The sequence below is a fragment of the Rhinoraja longicauda genome, chromosome 1 (genome assembly GCF_053455715.1).
Source record: "Rhinoraja longicauda isolate Sanriku21f chromosome 1, sRhiLon1.1, whole genome shotgun sequence".
In the NCBI taxonomy this organism is placed as follows: Eukaryota; Metazoa; Chordata; class Chondrichthyes; order Rajiformes; family Arhynchobatidae; genus Rhinoraja; species Rhinoraja longicauda.
In genome coordinates this window covers 98,317,255-98,333,427 of record NC_135953.1, presented here as the reverse complement: position 1 = coordinate 98,333,427, position 16,173 = coordinate 98,317,255, and the positions used below count along the sequence as shown (strand labels likewise).

At 44.3% G+C, this 16,173-nt stretch overlaps 1 protein-coding gene across 1 annotated transcript in view; it reads left to right on the top strand.

Moving 5' to 3' along the window:
• LOC144595595 (bone morphogenetic protein receptor type-1B) overlaps positions 1–16,173 on the top strand; it is a 369,976-nt gene that overhangs the window by 129,244 nt on the left and 224,559 nt on the right. The window contains exon 2 of the mRNA XM_078403165.1: positions 45–131. The gene's annotated coding sequence lies outside the window, so the exon portion shown is untranslated. The remainder of the gene's footprint in view (positions 1–44; positions 132–16,173) is intronic.

Here is a 16,173-nt window from a genome sequence, read left to right as displayed (position 1 = left end):
TTTACATTTGACTTTTGCTCATATGCATTTATTCTTTTGGGCAGAACTCACAAATCGGACAGACCTAACGCGCTGGCAAAACCGACCTCAACATTGAGAGAGAGAGAGAGAGAGAGAATACATGTTAGCAGGTAAGAACACAAGTTTGAAGTTCAGAAATTATCCAAATTATTTATATTTTGGTAGATAAATCGTTGCATTCTGGCTATGAAGCACAGGTATGATAATCGCTCTGCTGTACATGAGGGTGTACTTGGCCGATGGAGGTGAGCAGAACTAAATAGCATATTCCATTTGCTGAATGGCTTTAAGCTTGTGAGATATTTAGGTTCAGGTTGATTGTTATCACGTGAACCGAGGTGTCCAAAGCTTTCTTTTGCATGCTGTCCAGTCAGATCAGATAATTCCATCGATGCAATCAAGTCAAACTCGAGTACAAAGGGTAGAGCAAAAGGGGAAGCCACAGAGTGCTGAATATAGTTCTCAGCATCGTAGTGCATCAGTTCCTTAGACAAAATCCAATGTCCGCAATGGGGTAAGGTATAGAGGTGAATCAGACAGTACCCTAGGTTATGTAAGGACCGTTCAGAAGCCTGAAAACGGAGGGGAAAAAGCTGTTCCTGAGTCTGGTGGTGCGCGCTTTCAAGCTTCTGTACCTTCTGACCGATGAGAGCGGGGAGAAGAAGGAATGACGAAAAGGGGTGTCAAGCAGTTACCCATCCAAGCCGGGATACATTCCAACAGTATGCTTTCTGTGGTGCATCTGTAGAAGTTTTACCTGTGGATCTTTGTTTTCTGGCTCCCAGCAGTGAACAGATATTGGAAACCTGACTTCTGCCAGATGGGAGCAGTGCTCCAAGATGTATCACAGGAGGAATTATCAAACAGGTTTTGACACTGAACATATTTCCGAACACAGTTTGACATGTGATGAGCGTTTGACTACACTGGGCCTGGGCTCGCTGGAGGTTAGAAGGACAACGGGTGACCTCATTGAAACTTACTGATGAGGACAGTACCCTAGCTTATGGACCTCATTGAAACTTACTGTATAGTGAAAGGCCTAGATCGAGTGGATGTGGAGAGATGTTTCCGCTAGTAGAAAAGTCTAGGACCAGAGCCTTAGCCTCAAAATAAAGGACGTACCTTTAGCTAGGAGATAAGGAGGAATTTCTTTCGTCAGAGGGTGCTAACTCTGTGGAATTCATGGCCTCCACAGCCTTCTGTGGCAAAATCAATGAATATTTTTAAGGTGGAGATTGATCGATTCTTGATTACTTAAGGGGGTTATGGGGAGAAGGCAGAAGAATGGGTTTGAGAGGGAAAGATAGATCAGCCATGATTGATGGGCCGAATGGCCTATTTCTGTTCCTAGAACTTAGAACTGAACCATGTAGTAGGACAGAAGCCCAAAAGCTTGGTCAGAGAGTTACAACTTAAATTAAGCTTAGTATCTAATGTTTAGACGATGAAAGTGTTGGTAGAGCTGTGAAGTAATGATTATGGCACACTCAAAGGTGGGCTGCACTACGTACTGATAAAGGATTGTGAGAAAAAGAAGCAGGAGATAGCTTTGTGGTGCTCTGCTGTTCATGGCTGATCTTTTAGCTTGGTGCCAATATCCTGCACAAGTAGGTCGGATAGTAAAGAAGGCATAGGGCAGGCCTGCCTTCATTGGACAGGGGATTGAGTATAAAAGTTGAGGTCTTTTTGCAGCTGTGTAAAAGTTTATTTAGGCTACATGCGTATTGCATGCAGTTCTGGTCGCCCCCCATACAGGAAGAATGTGAAGGCTTTGGAGAGGGTGCAATAGAGGTTTGCCAGGATGCTGCCTGGATTGGAGCGCATTTGCTATAAGGGGAGGTTGATAAGCTTGGATTGTTTTCTCTGGACGGTCGGAGCCAAAGGGGTGACCTCATAGTTATAGAGTCATACAGTGTAGAAACAGGCCTTTCGGCCCAACTTGCCCATGCTGACCAACATGCCTCATCTACACTAGTCCCACCTGCCTACCTTATCCCCATATCCCTCCAAACCTATCCTATCCACTTACCTGTCTAAATGTTTCTTAAACATTGCGATAGTCCCTGCCTCAACTACTTCCTCCAGAAGCTCGTTCCATACATACACCACCTTTTATGTAAAAAGGTTGCCCCTCAGGTTCCTATTAATTCTTTAACCCCTCATCTTAAACCTATGTTCCCTGCTTCTTGATTCCCCAACTCTGGGTAAAAGACTATGCATCTGCCCGATCTATTCCTCTTATGATTTTGAATACTTCTATAACATCACCCCTCATCCTCCTGCACTCCAAGAAATGGAGTCCTGGCCTGCTCAACCTCACCGTATAGCTCAGGTCCTCGAGTCCTGGCAACATCCTTGTAGATCTTCTCTGCACCCTTCCCAGCTTGACAACATCTTTCCAATAACAGGGTGCCCAAAACTAAACACAATACTCTAAATGTGGCCTCATCAACATCTCATATAACTACAACATTACCTTCCAACTTCTATACTCACTACTCTGACTAATGTAGGACAATGTACCAAAAGCCTTTTTGACCACCCTATCTCCCCCGTGATACCACTTTTAAGGAAACCTGATAGGTTTAGTTTAGTTTAACAATACAGCACAGAAACGGGTCCAAAAAGCTGGAGTAACTCAGCGGAACAGGCAACTTCTCCGGAGAGAAGGAATGGGTGATGTTTCTGGTCGAGACCCTTCTTCAGACGAAGGGTCTCGACACAAAACATCATCCATTCTTTCTCTACAGAGGTGCTGCCTGTCCCGCTGAGTTACTCCAGCGTTTTGTGTCAATCTTTGGTTTAAACCAGCATCTGCAGTTCCTTCCCACACAGAAACAGGCCCTTTGGCCCATCAGGACCATGCCGACCAGTGATCCCCTCGTACACACGCTAGGCACAATGTTACAATTTTACCAAGCCAATTAGCCCACAAAGAACCTGTACGTCTTTGGACTGTTTGAGGAAACTGGAGATCCCGGAGAAAACCCATGCAGTCACAGGGGGAATGTACAAACTCTGCCCAGACAGCACCCATGGTCAGGATCGATTCCGGGTCTCTGGCGCTGTGAGGCAGCAATCTACTGCTAGGCCACTGTGCTGCTGTGATATGCTGCTGCAAGTAAGAATTTCATTGTTCTCTAGTTGATCCACATGACAAATAAACACTCTTGACTCTTCACGACAATTCATATCACGTGCATTCCTCAACGTCATCTTTCTTTGTGCACAGATGTCCTGTGTTTCTTGATTCCATGGGCATCAACTCAACCGTGCAGCTTTGGAACATTTTGTTTCCTTCCAAACTTAGTAAAAAGCTGGCAATCAAGAACTGACTTAACCTGTCATCCAAATTGATGAAGTACTGGGGAAATTAAAGGTGAATTTGCACCTTATTTCATGTCATTTCCTGGCACTATAACTTCTTGCAATCCTTGTCATTTTCATGTGTCGGAAGGAACAGCAGATGCTGGCTTACACAGAAGATGGTCACAAAATGCTGGAGTAACTCAGCAGGTCAGGAAACGTCCCTGATGAAAAGGTGACGTTTTGGGTCGAGACCCTTCTTCAGATTGAATGTCAGGGCAGAGGGAAACTCGAGGTATGAAAAGGTACAGAACACATCAGAGCCAGTTCCGAAGACTCAGGAAAGGTGGAGCCTACAGTGGTCAATTGTTGGCTGTGGAAGAGGTGATAATGATTTTCATACCCAGTCCAGAATTGGCATGGTATCTCAGGCCTGCTCGGTGGGTTGGTTCCTGAGACCCTATCCTAAACTGGTCTTGATCCAATCTTTCCTGATCCAACCACATTGACACAATGGTCAAGAAATGCCAATGCCTCTACTTCCTCAGAGAAATGCGAGGAGTTGTATTTTAGGAAGTCTAACATGGGCAGGACCTACACAGTGAATGGTGTGGCTCAGGGAAGTGTTGTGGAGCAGAAGGATCTAGGAGTGCAGGCGCAGAGTTCCTTGAAAGTGGTACAGGGGAGACAAGAAGTCTTTCGGCACGTTTAGAGTATTGTGTATCAGTTTTGGTCACCATGTTATAATAAAGATGTCAAGCTTGAAAGGATTCAGAAAAGATTTACTAGGAAGTTGCCAGGACTCAAAGGACTGAGCTCCTGGGCGAGATTGAGCAGGCAGGACATTATTCTTTGGAGTGCAGGAAGATGAGAGGTGATCTTACAGTGGTGTACAAAATCATGAGAGGAATAGATCAGGTAGAAGCACAGTGTCTCTTGCCTCGTGTAGGGAAATTGAGAACCGGGGGACATAGGTTCAAGATGAGGAGGGAAAGATTTAATTGGAACCTGAGGGTTAGCTTTTTACGCAAAGGGTGGTGGGTATATCAAATAAGCTGCCGGAGGAGGTAGTTAAGGCAGGTACAATCATAACGTTTATGAAACATTGGACAGATACATGGATAGGATAGGTTTAGAGCAATGTGGGCCAAGAGCAGGCAGGTGGGACTAGTGTAGATGGGACATGTTGGTCGGCATGGGCAAGTTGGGTCTAAGGGCCTGTTTCCACTCAATGTCTCAATGCCTCTATGAAGCCTCCTCGCCCCATAATAATTTCACAATTGTCTTTTTAGCGCAATTTTCAATAACACAAGGTTTCTTAGGATCACAACTATCGTGTTCAGTTCATTATATGATCTTGAAGGTAATGTGTGCTGTAATGTGTGCTGCCATAACATGAACCAGATACAACATTTGGGGAAACTATGTGTCTAATGCAGGCTTAATTGATCACAGTGATGTTTTGGTTGGGAAGCAGAACTACGTAAAAGTTACTATGGCAATTGTCAACAGAAAAAAAGCTGTCTTGGATTTAAACAGTATAAGGGACTAATAAATTGTTTCCATGTTACCTGTCCACAGTAATCAGACACCATTATCTCTTAATAACACAGGCTGTCAGTTTCACCGCAGGAAGCTATTGAAATTGACAAGCAACGCTTCCAAAGATATGTGCAATGTCACATATGGCCTTAAGTACGCAGTCCCAAGCTACTTGAAACCTCATTGGAGATCCTCGGACTATCTTTATTTGGACTTACTGGACTTTACCTTGCACTAAACGCTGTTGCCTTTATAATTTATCTGTATGCTGTGGATGGTTCGATTGTAATCATGTGTTGTCTTTCCTCTGACTGGTCAGCACGCAACAAAAGATTTTCACTGTACCCCGGCACACTTGACAATAAACAAAACTAATGTATTTTTAGCTTGCAGCAACAAAAATAAACTCGAGACAAAGTAAAGAACTTGTATTTCTGAAAATGCTGCAGGAAAAATAAATTTGTTATTACGAGTCTGAAGATTTCTAGCCCCCCAACCCCCTATTAGAAGGATGAGAGGGGATCTTATCGAAACGTATAAGATTATTAAGGGGTTGGACACGTTAGAGGCAATGTTGGGGGAGTCCAGAACCAGGGGCCACAGTTTAAGAATAAGGGGTAGGCCATTTATAACGGAGATGAGGAAAAACTTTTTCAGTCAGAGAGTTGTAAATCTGTGGAATTCTCTGCCTCAGAAGGCAGTGGAGGCCAATTCTCTGAATGCATTCAAGAGAGAACTAGATAGAGCTCTTAAGGATAGCGGAGTCAGGGGGTATGGGGAGAAGGCAGGAACGGGGTACTGATTGAGAATGACCAGCCATGATCACATTGAATGGTGGTGCTGGCTCGAAGGGCCTAATGGCCTACTCCTGCATCTATTGTCTATTCTCTATTGTCCTCATTGATACAATTATCCGTAATAGTGCAATTTTCAATAATACAGGATTTCTGAGAATCGCGACTGTCATGTTATGGCTGATCGACCTAGCGATGCTGCGCAATTTAAGTGATATCTAGATGGATAGTTCCATTTAGTGTAGTTTAGTTTAGAAATACATCGTGGACACAGGCCCTTTGGCCCATCGAGTTTGCGCCAACCAGTGATCCCCGCACACTAATACTATCCTACGCACACCAGGGACATTCTACAATTATAACCTGTAGTCTTTGGAGTGTGGGTGGAAACGGTGGGCCACCATGCCGCCCAGAATGTTCACACTCGCATCAAAGTATAATTTGGTATCTCCCCATCATGGGCAGTTCCAACAACCGATTGACTTATTGAAGCAACAAACCATCTGCTGGAAGAACTCAGCAGTTCCATTGGCGTCTTTTTTGTTTTCAAATTAAACCTGTATCAAGAGTCCAGACTGTTTTATCATCCCAAATGTCCCAAACAGAACAATGAAATTCTTACTTGCAGCAGCGCAAGAACAATATAATAAATAAATAAAAATACACATACATACACACACAGACACCACACACGCACGTTTAATATATATATATATATATATGCATACATTCATACACATACACATGTAAAACAAACCAGCAAACAAGAATAGTCAAAAGGTCAAGGCCAATGCCTCATCCCTTCCCACCAGAACCTTCCCCTGCAACCGCAGGAGATGCAACACCTGTCCCTAAGCCTCCTCCCTCGACTCAATAGACAATAGACAATAGACAATAGGTGCAGGAGGAGGCCATTCGGCTCTTCGAGCCAGCACCGCCATTCAATGTGATCATGGCTGATCATTCTCAATCAGTACCCCGTTCCTGCCTTCTCCCCATACCCCCTGACTCCGCTATCCTTAAGAGCTCTATCTAGCTCTGTCCAGGGACCCCGACAGTTCTTTCAGGTTAGGCAGAGGTTCACTTGCACCTCCTCCAACCTCATCTACTGTGTCCGTTGTTCAGGATGTGGACTGACTCTAATACATCGGCAAGACCAAACGTGGACTGGGCGATCTTTTCACTGAACACCTTCGCTCAGTCTGCCTGGACCTATGATCTCTCGGTTGCCAAACACTTTAATTCCCCTTCCCATTCCCACTGACCTTTCTGTCCTCGGCCTCGTCCATAATCAGATTGAGGCGTATCACAAGTTTGAGGATCAGCATCTCATATTTCACTTGGACAGCTTACAACCCAGTGGTATGAATTTGATTTCTCTAACTTCAAGTAACCCCTGCAGTCCCTCTCTCTCCATCCCTCCCCATCCAAGTTGCATCAGGTTCCTGTTCTCACTAGCAAACAGCTAACAATGGCCTGTTCCCTTTATCATCATTAATTTTTTGCATATCTTTCATTCATTTGTTCTATATCTCTCTACATCACTGTCTATATCTCTCATTACCCTTTCCCCTGATTAGTCTAAAGAAAGGTCTCGACCCGAAAAGTCACCCATTCCTTCTCTCCAGAGATGCTGTCTGTCCGGCTGAGTTACTCCAGGTTTTGTGTCTACATAGTTCAGAGCATATTTGGAGGTTGTAGTGTTTATGATGGTTGTAGGGGAGAAGCTGTTCCTGAACCTGGATAAGGACAATTTACAGTCTTTACCGAAGCCAATTAACTTACAAACCTGTACATCCTTGGGATGCGGGAAGAAACCAGAGCACCTGGGGATAATCCACGCGGTTATAGGTCATGGGGAGAATGTACAAACTCCATACAGATAGCACTTGTGGTGTGGATGGAAACTGGGTCTCTGGCGCTGTAAGGCAGCAACGCTATGGCAGCGCCACCATGCCGCCCGAAATACCACTTCAATACGGTAACCGTGAAGGGTGTGGGTAAGGTTCTATGCGGAACTGGTCACCCGCAGAAGGGACAGATGACAATGAGTTACACGGTTCCATTCACTGCGGCAGAAGACCGTGGGAAGGTCTGGTGTGTTAGTGCCCATGAAAAGGCCTGCTGTTAGCGTGTAGCCATTCAGAATGAGTGAGCCTCTATGTGTGTAATACTATCCTGTCAGCAGCTGGGTTTATCTTGCTCTCTGTTTATATGAAATAAAAACTTCTGTGCATCGTCGCACAGAAGCAATGTTGAGTCTGATGGCCTAAGCAGATCGTCTTTAGACTTTAGATTTTAGACTTCATGGATAAAGAACAGTAACAGGCCCTCTGGCCCACTGATTCCATGCCGACCAGCGATCACCCTTGACACTGGCACTACCCTACTCAGTAGGGACAATTTACAATTTTATCATAGCCAATTAAGCTATAAACCTGCACATCTTTGGAGTGTGGAAGGAACGTACAAACTCCGTATAGACAGCACCCACAGTTGGGATCGAACCCATGTCTCTGGCCCTGCGAAGCAGCTGCTCCACAGTGCCCACCACACTTTGGGAATGGGTGTTTTTTAAGCACAGTGCTGCAGCGGTAAGAATTGCTGCCTTACAGCACCAGAGACCCGCGTTCGATCCTGACTGCGGGTGCTGTTTGAATGGAATTTGTACGTTCTCCCTGAGACTGTGTGGGTTTTCTCCGGGTGCTTCGGTTTCCCCACACACTCCAAAGATGTGCAGATTTGAAGGTTAATTGGCTTCAGTGAAAAAAATTGTAAATTGTCCCTAGTGTGTAGGATAGAGCTAGTGTATGGGGTGATCGCTGGGTGAGGCAGACTTGGTTGGCGAAGGACCCGTTTCCACTATCTAAAGTCACCCTGCTTCTTTCTCCTCCTTTGTACACTCATCTCCCATCCCTGAGTCCCTCATTTCCCTTTTAATCTCCTTTATGTTTTGGTTTAAATTTATTATTGTCGCATATACCGACGTACAGTGAATAGCTTTGCATTGTATGCTACCCAATCAGATCAGATAATACTACACATAAATACAATTAAGTAAAACTCAAGTACAATCGGTAGAGCAAAGGGAAAGATGCAGAGTGCAGAATATAGTTCTCAGCACTGTAGCCCAACAGTCCCTTAGACAAAGCCCAATGTCCGCAGTGGGTTAGAGGTGAGTCGGACAGTACCCGAGCTTATGGAAGCACCGTTCAGAAGCATTAGAACAGAGGGAAGGCGCTGATCCTGAGTCTGGGGGTGCACACTTTTAAGCTTCTGTATCTTTTGCCGGATGGGAGCGGGGAGAAGAAAGAATGACCGGGATGGAACGAGTTTTTCCCCTTCCGTCCTTCCCCCGATCCATTTATATTCCTTCCACTGATTTTACATTTCCCTCCTTGTCTGATACCCTTTTGTCTCCTTTTCACCTCTACCTTTAGTCACTCACTTCACCCATCTTTTCATCAAGTCTTCCCTCCCTCTCACTTGTATCTATGAATCTGAAGAAAGGTCTCGACCTGAAGTGTCATCTATCCATTTTATCAGAGATGCTGCCTGACCTGCTGAGTTACTCCAGCACTTTGTGTTTATCAACCTATCATTTGCCAGGCTTTGTTTCTCCCCCAACTCACTTTTCCAGCTTTCCCCCAACACCAATCAGTCTTAACAAGGTTCCTGACCTGAAAGGTAATCTGTCCATTCTCTCCAGAGGTGCTGCCTGACCCGCTGAGTTAAGTTTAGTTTAGAGATACAGTGTGGAAACAGGCCATTTTGCTCACGTCAACTGACGATCCCCGTACACTAGCACTATCCTACACACTAGGGACAATTTACAATTTTACCAAAGCCAATTAACCTGCAAACCTGTACATCTATGGAGTATGGGAGGAAACCGGAGCACCCGAAGAAAACCCATGAGCTCATGAGGAGAACATACAAACTCCGTACAGCCACCGTGCCATCCTCCAGCACATTGTGGTTTGGCCTATACCTGTAAACTGTGCCTGAGTTCTGTAGAGGTACTGCAACTTAAAATATTACTTTATGGTACTTTATTGTCAAATGTGGAATTGAGATGTGATTAGTAAAACTCCATGATACTTGAGGTCCTGAACTGCCACAACCTTGTATATTTTTACTTTGCAATATTTCCAGTAGATTTTTATAGCAGTGTTTATATTAGAAATGTTTCCCCATGTTTTTAAAATTATTAGTATTAACATTTGTGAAAAGAGATCAGGAGCCAATTACTTCAAGAAAAAAGAAAATTCACAGAAATTTAAATCCAGCAAATCTTTTCCGAGTGAATCTGCTTTTTCATCTTCATTGACACTTGAAGCTACTAGAATGGGACCTGCTTTTATTAAACATGGAAAACCTCCTCTGCACCCTTTCCAACGCCTCCACATCCTTCTTGTAATGGGACAACTAGAATAGTAGCCAATACTCCAAATGCAGCTTGACCAGAGTCCTATAAAGCTGCAGCGTGACTTCCTGACTCAATGCCCCGGCTAATGAATAACCTCAGATCAGTTGGGATACATAAGGAGGAAGCAGATATATTTTTCAGTGATTGAGGAAATGATGGCGACAGGTAACTTGGTGCAGAAGGGGAGTTGAGGCCTGGGTTCGATAAGCCATGATTATGTTGAATGCTGGGGCCTGGAGGGGCAGAGTGGCCTACTCTTCCTCCTATTTACGTTCCTTATACATTCTTTTAGGAAGGAGATGAGGAGGAATTTCTTTAGTCAGAGGGTGGTGAATCTGTGGAATTCTTTGCCACAGAAGGCTGTGGAGGCCAAGTCAATGGATATTTTTAAGGTAGAGATAGATAGATTCTTGATTAGTACAGGTGTCAGGGGTTATGGGGAGCAGGAGAATGGGGTTAGGAGGGAGAGATAGATCAGCCATGATTGAATGGCGGAGTAGACTTGATGAGCCGAATGGCCTAATTCTGCTCCTATCATTATGACCTTATTTTCTTTTGTTCTTCTGCATGAGTCACCAAGAGCTGCATTGGAGCATCAGCCTCGATATCAAGGTGGCACAGTGGCGCACAGCTGCCTCGTAGTGCAAGAGACCCAGGTTCAATCCTGGCCTTGGGTGCTGTCACAGCACAAAGATGCGCAGGTTTATAGGTTAATTGGCCCTCTGTAAATTGCCCCCTAGTGTCTAAAGGGAGTGGGTGAGAAAGTGGCACAACATAGAACTGGGGTGATCGATGGTAGGCATGGACTCGGTGGGCCGAAGGGGCTGTTTCCACGCTGTAAAACCAAACTAAATTAAGGGGCTTTGAAATGTTGAACCTCTGACTCGGAGCAAGACCACTACCAAACTCCAAACTATGAACTGCCTGAGTAACTCTAGGGGAATTTGTTTTTTTGGTTTTTTTTGGACCATAACATTTGTTTTTTAAATTAATTTAACTTTTTTTATGCTTGTTTATTTTATTATCTATTCATAAGATCATAAGCGATAGGAGTGATGGGACATCTGCCAAGGCCTATTCAATTTCCCAGTTGCTAACCATTTTAACTCCCCTTCCCACACTGACCTTTCTGTCCGAGGCACCCTTTATTGCCAGAGTGAGGTCACATGCAAACCAGAGGAACAGCATCTCATATTCTGCTTGGGTATTCTCAAATTTTCCCTACAACCCCTTCCCCCCTCCTTTTTATCCCCCCCCCACACCCCATTTCTCCCCCCTCCCTCCCTGCCCTGTGCCCTACCTGGACTCGCACCTACTCGAACCTACTGAAGTAGACAATAGACAATAGACAATAGGTGCAGGAGGAGGCCAATTCTCTGAATACATTCAAGAGAGAGCTGGATAGAGCTCTTAAGGATAGCGGAGTCAGGGGGTATGGGGAGAAGGCAGGAACGGGGTACTGATTGAGAATGATCAGCCATGATCACATTGAATGGCAGTGCTGGCTCGAAGGGCCGAATGGCCTCCTCCTGCACCTATTGTCTATTGTCTACTTCTCACCTACGTTCCTTCCACTGGCTTCACAATTTGCGCCAATCCCTTTGTCTCACACCTTTTTGCATCTCTGGCCTTTGTCCAACATATTGTCCAGTCAGTGGAAGGAGGGGGGTGGGGTTCGTTTGTTGATTAGTTATTTAAAATTGGAGGATTCAATGTTCATACCGTTGGTTGTAAGCTACCCAAGGATATCCTCAGGGGTAAGTGTACCAAGCAAAGTTTAAGATTTAGTTTTCATTCTAGTGGAAACAGGCTCTTCGGCCCACCGAGTCCATGCCGACCAGAGATCACCCCGTACACTAGTTTTACCCTACACACAAGTGACAATTTACAGAAGTCAATTAACCTACAAACCTGCATGTCTTTGGAGTGTGGGAAGAAACCGGAGCACCCGGAGAAATCCCACACGTTGACGGGGAGGACGCACAAACTCCGTACAGACAGCACCCGTACAGTCGGGATCGTGCCAGCGTCTCTTTCACTGTAAGGCAGCAACTCTACCGCTGCACCACCGTGCTGTGATTAAAGGAATGAAAGGAAATCGGGATCACAGAAACAGAAAAGGCTTTTGGATTTGCCATGTGGGAATTGTAAGGGAAAACTGAACGTGTCAGATTTGGTGGGTGACTTGGGAGGATTGGGTTACTGTAAGTCACTCCGAGGGTTCACGAACTGAGGTTTGTACATGTGCAACTGATTTGAGAACAGTTTGGGCTCATCTTTCGCGGTGGGACTGTGCGTGGTAATGGCTGGTTCTGTTCAATGACCCAGAGCTGGGACCAGCTATACGTGAGTCATCGGAGTAGAATTAAGTCATTCGACCCATCGACTCTACTCCGTCATTCAATTATGGCTGATCTATCTCAACCCCATTCTCCTGCCTTCGCTCCATAAACTTTGACACCTAGAACCTATCAATCTCCTCCTGAAAAATACCCAATGACTTGGCCTCCACAGTCTGTGGCGATGATTTCCACAGATTTACCACCCTCTGGCTAAAGAAATTCCTCCACATCTCAATTCTAAAGGTATGTCCTTTCATTCTGAGGTTGTCCGTTCTAGATTTTCCCATTCCTGAAAATGTCCTTTACACGTCTATGTTGAGGAGTCCCTGGTTTCATACCTGTGTATTCAGCCTCCTTGTACACCCATGACTTTGCAGCCAAGTACACAGCCCTCTCAACCCCATTCTCCTCCCTTCACCCTTTGACACCCTTGCTAATCAAGATCTGAAAATCTCCGCTTTAAAAATACTTGACCTCCAAATGGTAAATGTTTAATGGTGCTTTATCATAAGGTCATAAGTGATAGGAGTAGAATTAGGCCATTCGGCCTATCAAGTCGACTCCGCCATTCAATCATGGCTGATCTATCTCTCCTAACCCCTTTCTCCTGCCTTTTCCCCATAACCTTTGACACCTGTACTGACCAAGAATCTATCTATGCCTTCAAAATATTCACTGATGGCCTCCATAGCCTTCTGTGGCAAAGAATTCCACAGATTCACCACCCTCTGACGAAATAAATTTCTCCTCATTTCCTTCCTAAAGGAACATCATTTAATTCTGAGGCTTTGACTGGTCCTAGACTCTCCCACTAGTGGAAACATCCTCTCCACATCCACTCTATCCAAGCATTTCATTATTCTGTATGTTTCCATGAGGTCCCCTCTCATTCTTCTAAACTCCAGCGAGTACAGGCCCAGTGCCGACAAACGCTCATCATAGGTTAACCAACTCATTCCTGGAATCATTTTTGTAAACCTCCTCTGGACCCTCTCCAGAGCCAGCACATCCTTCCTCAGATACGGTGCCCAGAATTGCTTTATTGTCACATTAGCAAACACATAGTGAAATGCTTTTTTTTTGCATACAGTGAAGTTCTTACACACAGATAACATAATATATTTTAATAATTCAACAAATTCATTTATTGTAATGCTGGTATAAAAATAAAACCGGTTTGTCGTGCAATCAAAGACAGTCCATTGAAGTTCATAGTTGCTGTGGTTAGTGTGTTGTGTTCGAGAGACTGATGGTTATAGAGTCACAGAGCGTGGAAGCAGGCCCTTCGGTCCAACTTACCCACACCGACCAACATGCCCCATCTACACTAGTCCTACCTGCCTATGCTGTACTGTTCTATGTTCTGTGTTCTATGACTTTAAAGTTTAGGCTTTAGAGATATAGTGTGGAAACAGGTCCTTTGGCCCACCAAGTGTGCACCAAGTGTGCATACAGGTACAGTAGCACTATTCTACACACTAAGGACAATTTACTATTTTACCCAAGCCAGTTAACCTACAAACCTGTATGGGATGGAACTACTGATCTGGTTTACACCGAAGAAAGACACAAAATGCTGGAGTAACTCAGCGGGTCAGGCAGCATCTCTAGAAAAAAGGAATAGGTGACATTTTAGGTCAAGACCCTTCTTCAGACACAAACCTACAAACCTGTACACCTTTGAGATGTGGGAGAAAAGCCATGCGGTAGAAGAGAGAACGTACAAACTCTGTCCAGACAGCACCTGTAGTCAGGATCGAACCTGGGTCTCTGGCGCTGTGAGGCAGCAACTCTGCCGCTGCCCACTCTGTCGCCTGACGTTCTAAGGCAATTTGTCAAAGTAAGGGAAATGTTTAAAAAAATCAAATGCAGAGGTACATTTAAGGAGAAAATCCACTCTGAGAGGAAACAAGTTGCTTAAAAGATATCTAATGCACAAACAGACTTGCTAATGCTCTGTGGATGGTTTGGTCATGTTGAGTGCTTATTCTTGATTAATTATAAAAATGGACACTTTTAAGTTGAAGGGCCGTTTCTTTGCAGATTGTGATAAATGTGAGCAATGCATAGAAATGTACACAGTGGTCTTGGCTTAGTGTAGGCGCTGAATGTAGGATCGTTCAGTATGATTTATAACCATTCAAAGCTCCCCAATAAACAAAGGATTGCTTGTAGACATTTTCTGCTGGGTGAGTTTTCTCAACTTTAAACTTACGTCACCATCTTGTGCTTTTTTTAATCAACTCGTACATGTTTTGGCTCCTTTCCTAACACCTATCAGTTCCATGCTGGGTTCTTATCTCTTCGATTTCTCAGCCTGCCTTTGGGTCTTTGAATGTCGGTGTGTTCCTGACACCCAGTCAAAGCAAAGGGGAAGACTTAAATTTCACCACCTCTGCACTTCCCATAGAGTCTGACAGCCAACAGCCAACACTTTCCACAAGTGCGATTATTGCTGGAATCTATGCTGGAAAGCTCTCTAAAGGATTTTGCTTTCTTTTTTGTCGCTGAAATAATTCCTTCATTTCCGAAACACAACAAACAAAAATCACATTTACCTTGGTACATGTGACAAAACACTAAATTAAATTGTTTCGTTCATTTCTATTGTCAGGTGTACCGAGGTACAAAGCTTGTTTGTTGCATGCTGTCCGGTCAGCGAAAAGATTAAACATGATTCCAATCAAGCCATCCAAGTATACAGATACAGGATAAAGGGAATGACATTTAGTGCAAGGTAAAATCCAGTAAATTCCGTCTCAAGATAGTCCAAGGGTCTCCATATGAAGTAAATAGTTTAGTCAGGACCGTGCTCCAGTCGGTGAAAGAGTGGTCCTCACCTACCATCTATTTATAAAGTGTTCTCTTGTTCATTCCATCTGCGGATGCATGTAGAGTTGCTGTTTTATTGCCCATCCCTTCTTGCCCCAAAACACAGAACAGTACAGCACAGGAACCTGGCCCTTTGGCTCATGATGTCTGTGCTGAACATGATGCCACGTTAAACAAAGATAAACTAATTTCCTCTGCTTGCGTGTGATCCATATCCTTTCATTCCCTGCATTTTAACTTGGCATCATGTTCGGCACAAACATTGTGGGCTGAAGGGCTGTGCTGTACTGTTCTATGTTTTATGTATGTATATCCATGTACCTGTCGAAAAGCCTTTTAAACGCTACTAGGATATCTGCCTCCACCATCATCCCTGACAGCGAGTTCCAGGCACCCACCATATTCTGTGACAAGTAAAAAACCTATTTTGCACATCTCCTTTAAATTGTTCCTCTCATTTTAAAGGTGTGGTCTGTAGTTTTGGATACTTCCATCCCTGGAATATACTACTATCAGGTCACACTCAAACACCAAAGTTCCAGAGAAAACAATTCAAGTTTGTGCAAATTCTCCTGATATCTAATACCTTCAAATCCAGACAGCATCCTGGTAAAGATAGACACAAAAGCTGGAGTAACACAGCAGGTCAAGCAGCATCTCTGGAGAAAATGGACAGGTGACATTTCGGGTTGGGATGTTTCAGTCTGAGTCGGAACCACGACCCGAAACGTCACCAATTCCTTTTTCTCCAGAGATGCTGCTTGACCCGCTGACTTACTCCAGCATTTTGTGTTTATCTTTGGTATAAACCAGCATCTGTAGTTACTTTTTATTACATTTATAGTCTGCTGGTAAACCTCTTCTGAACCCTCTCCAAAGCCTTCCTGTAATGGGCAACCAGAAC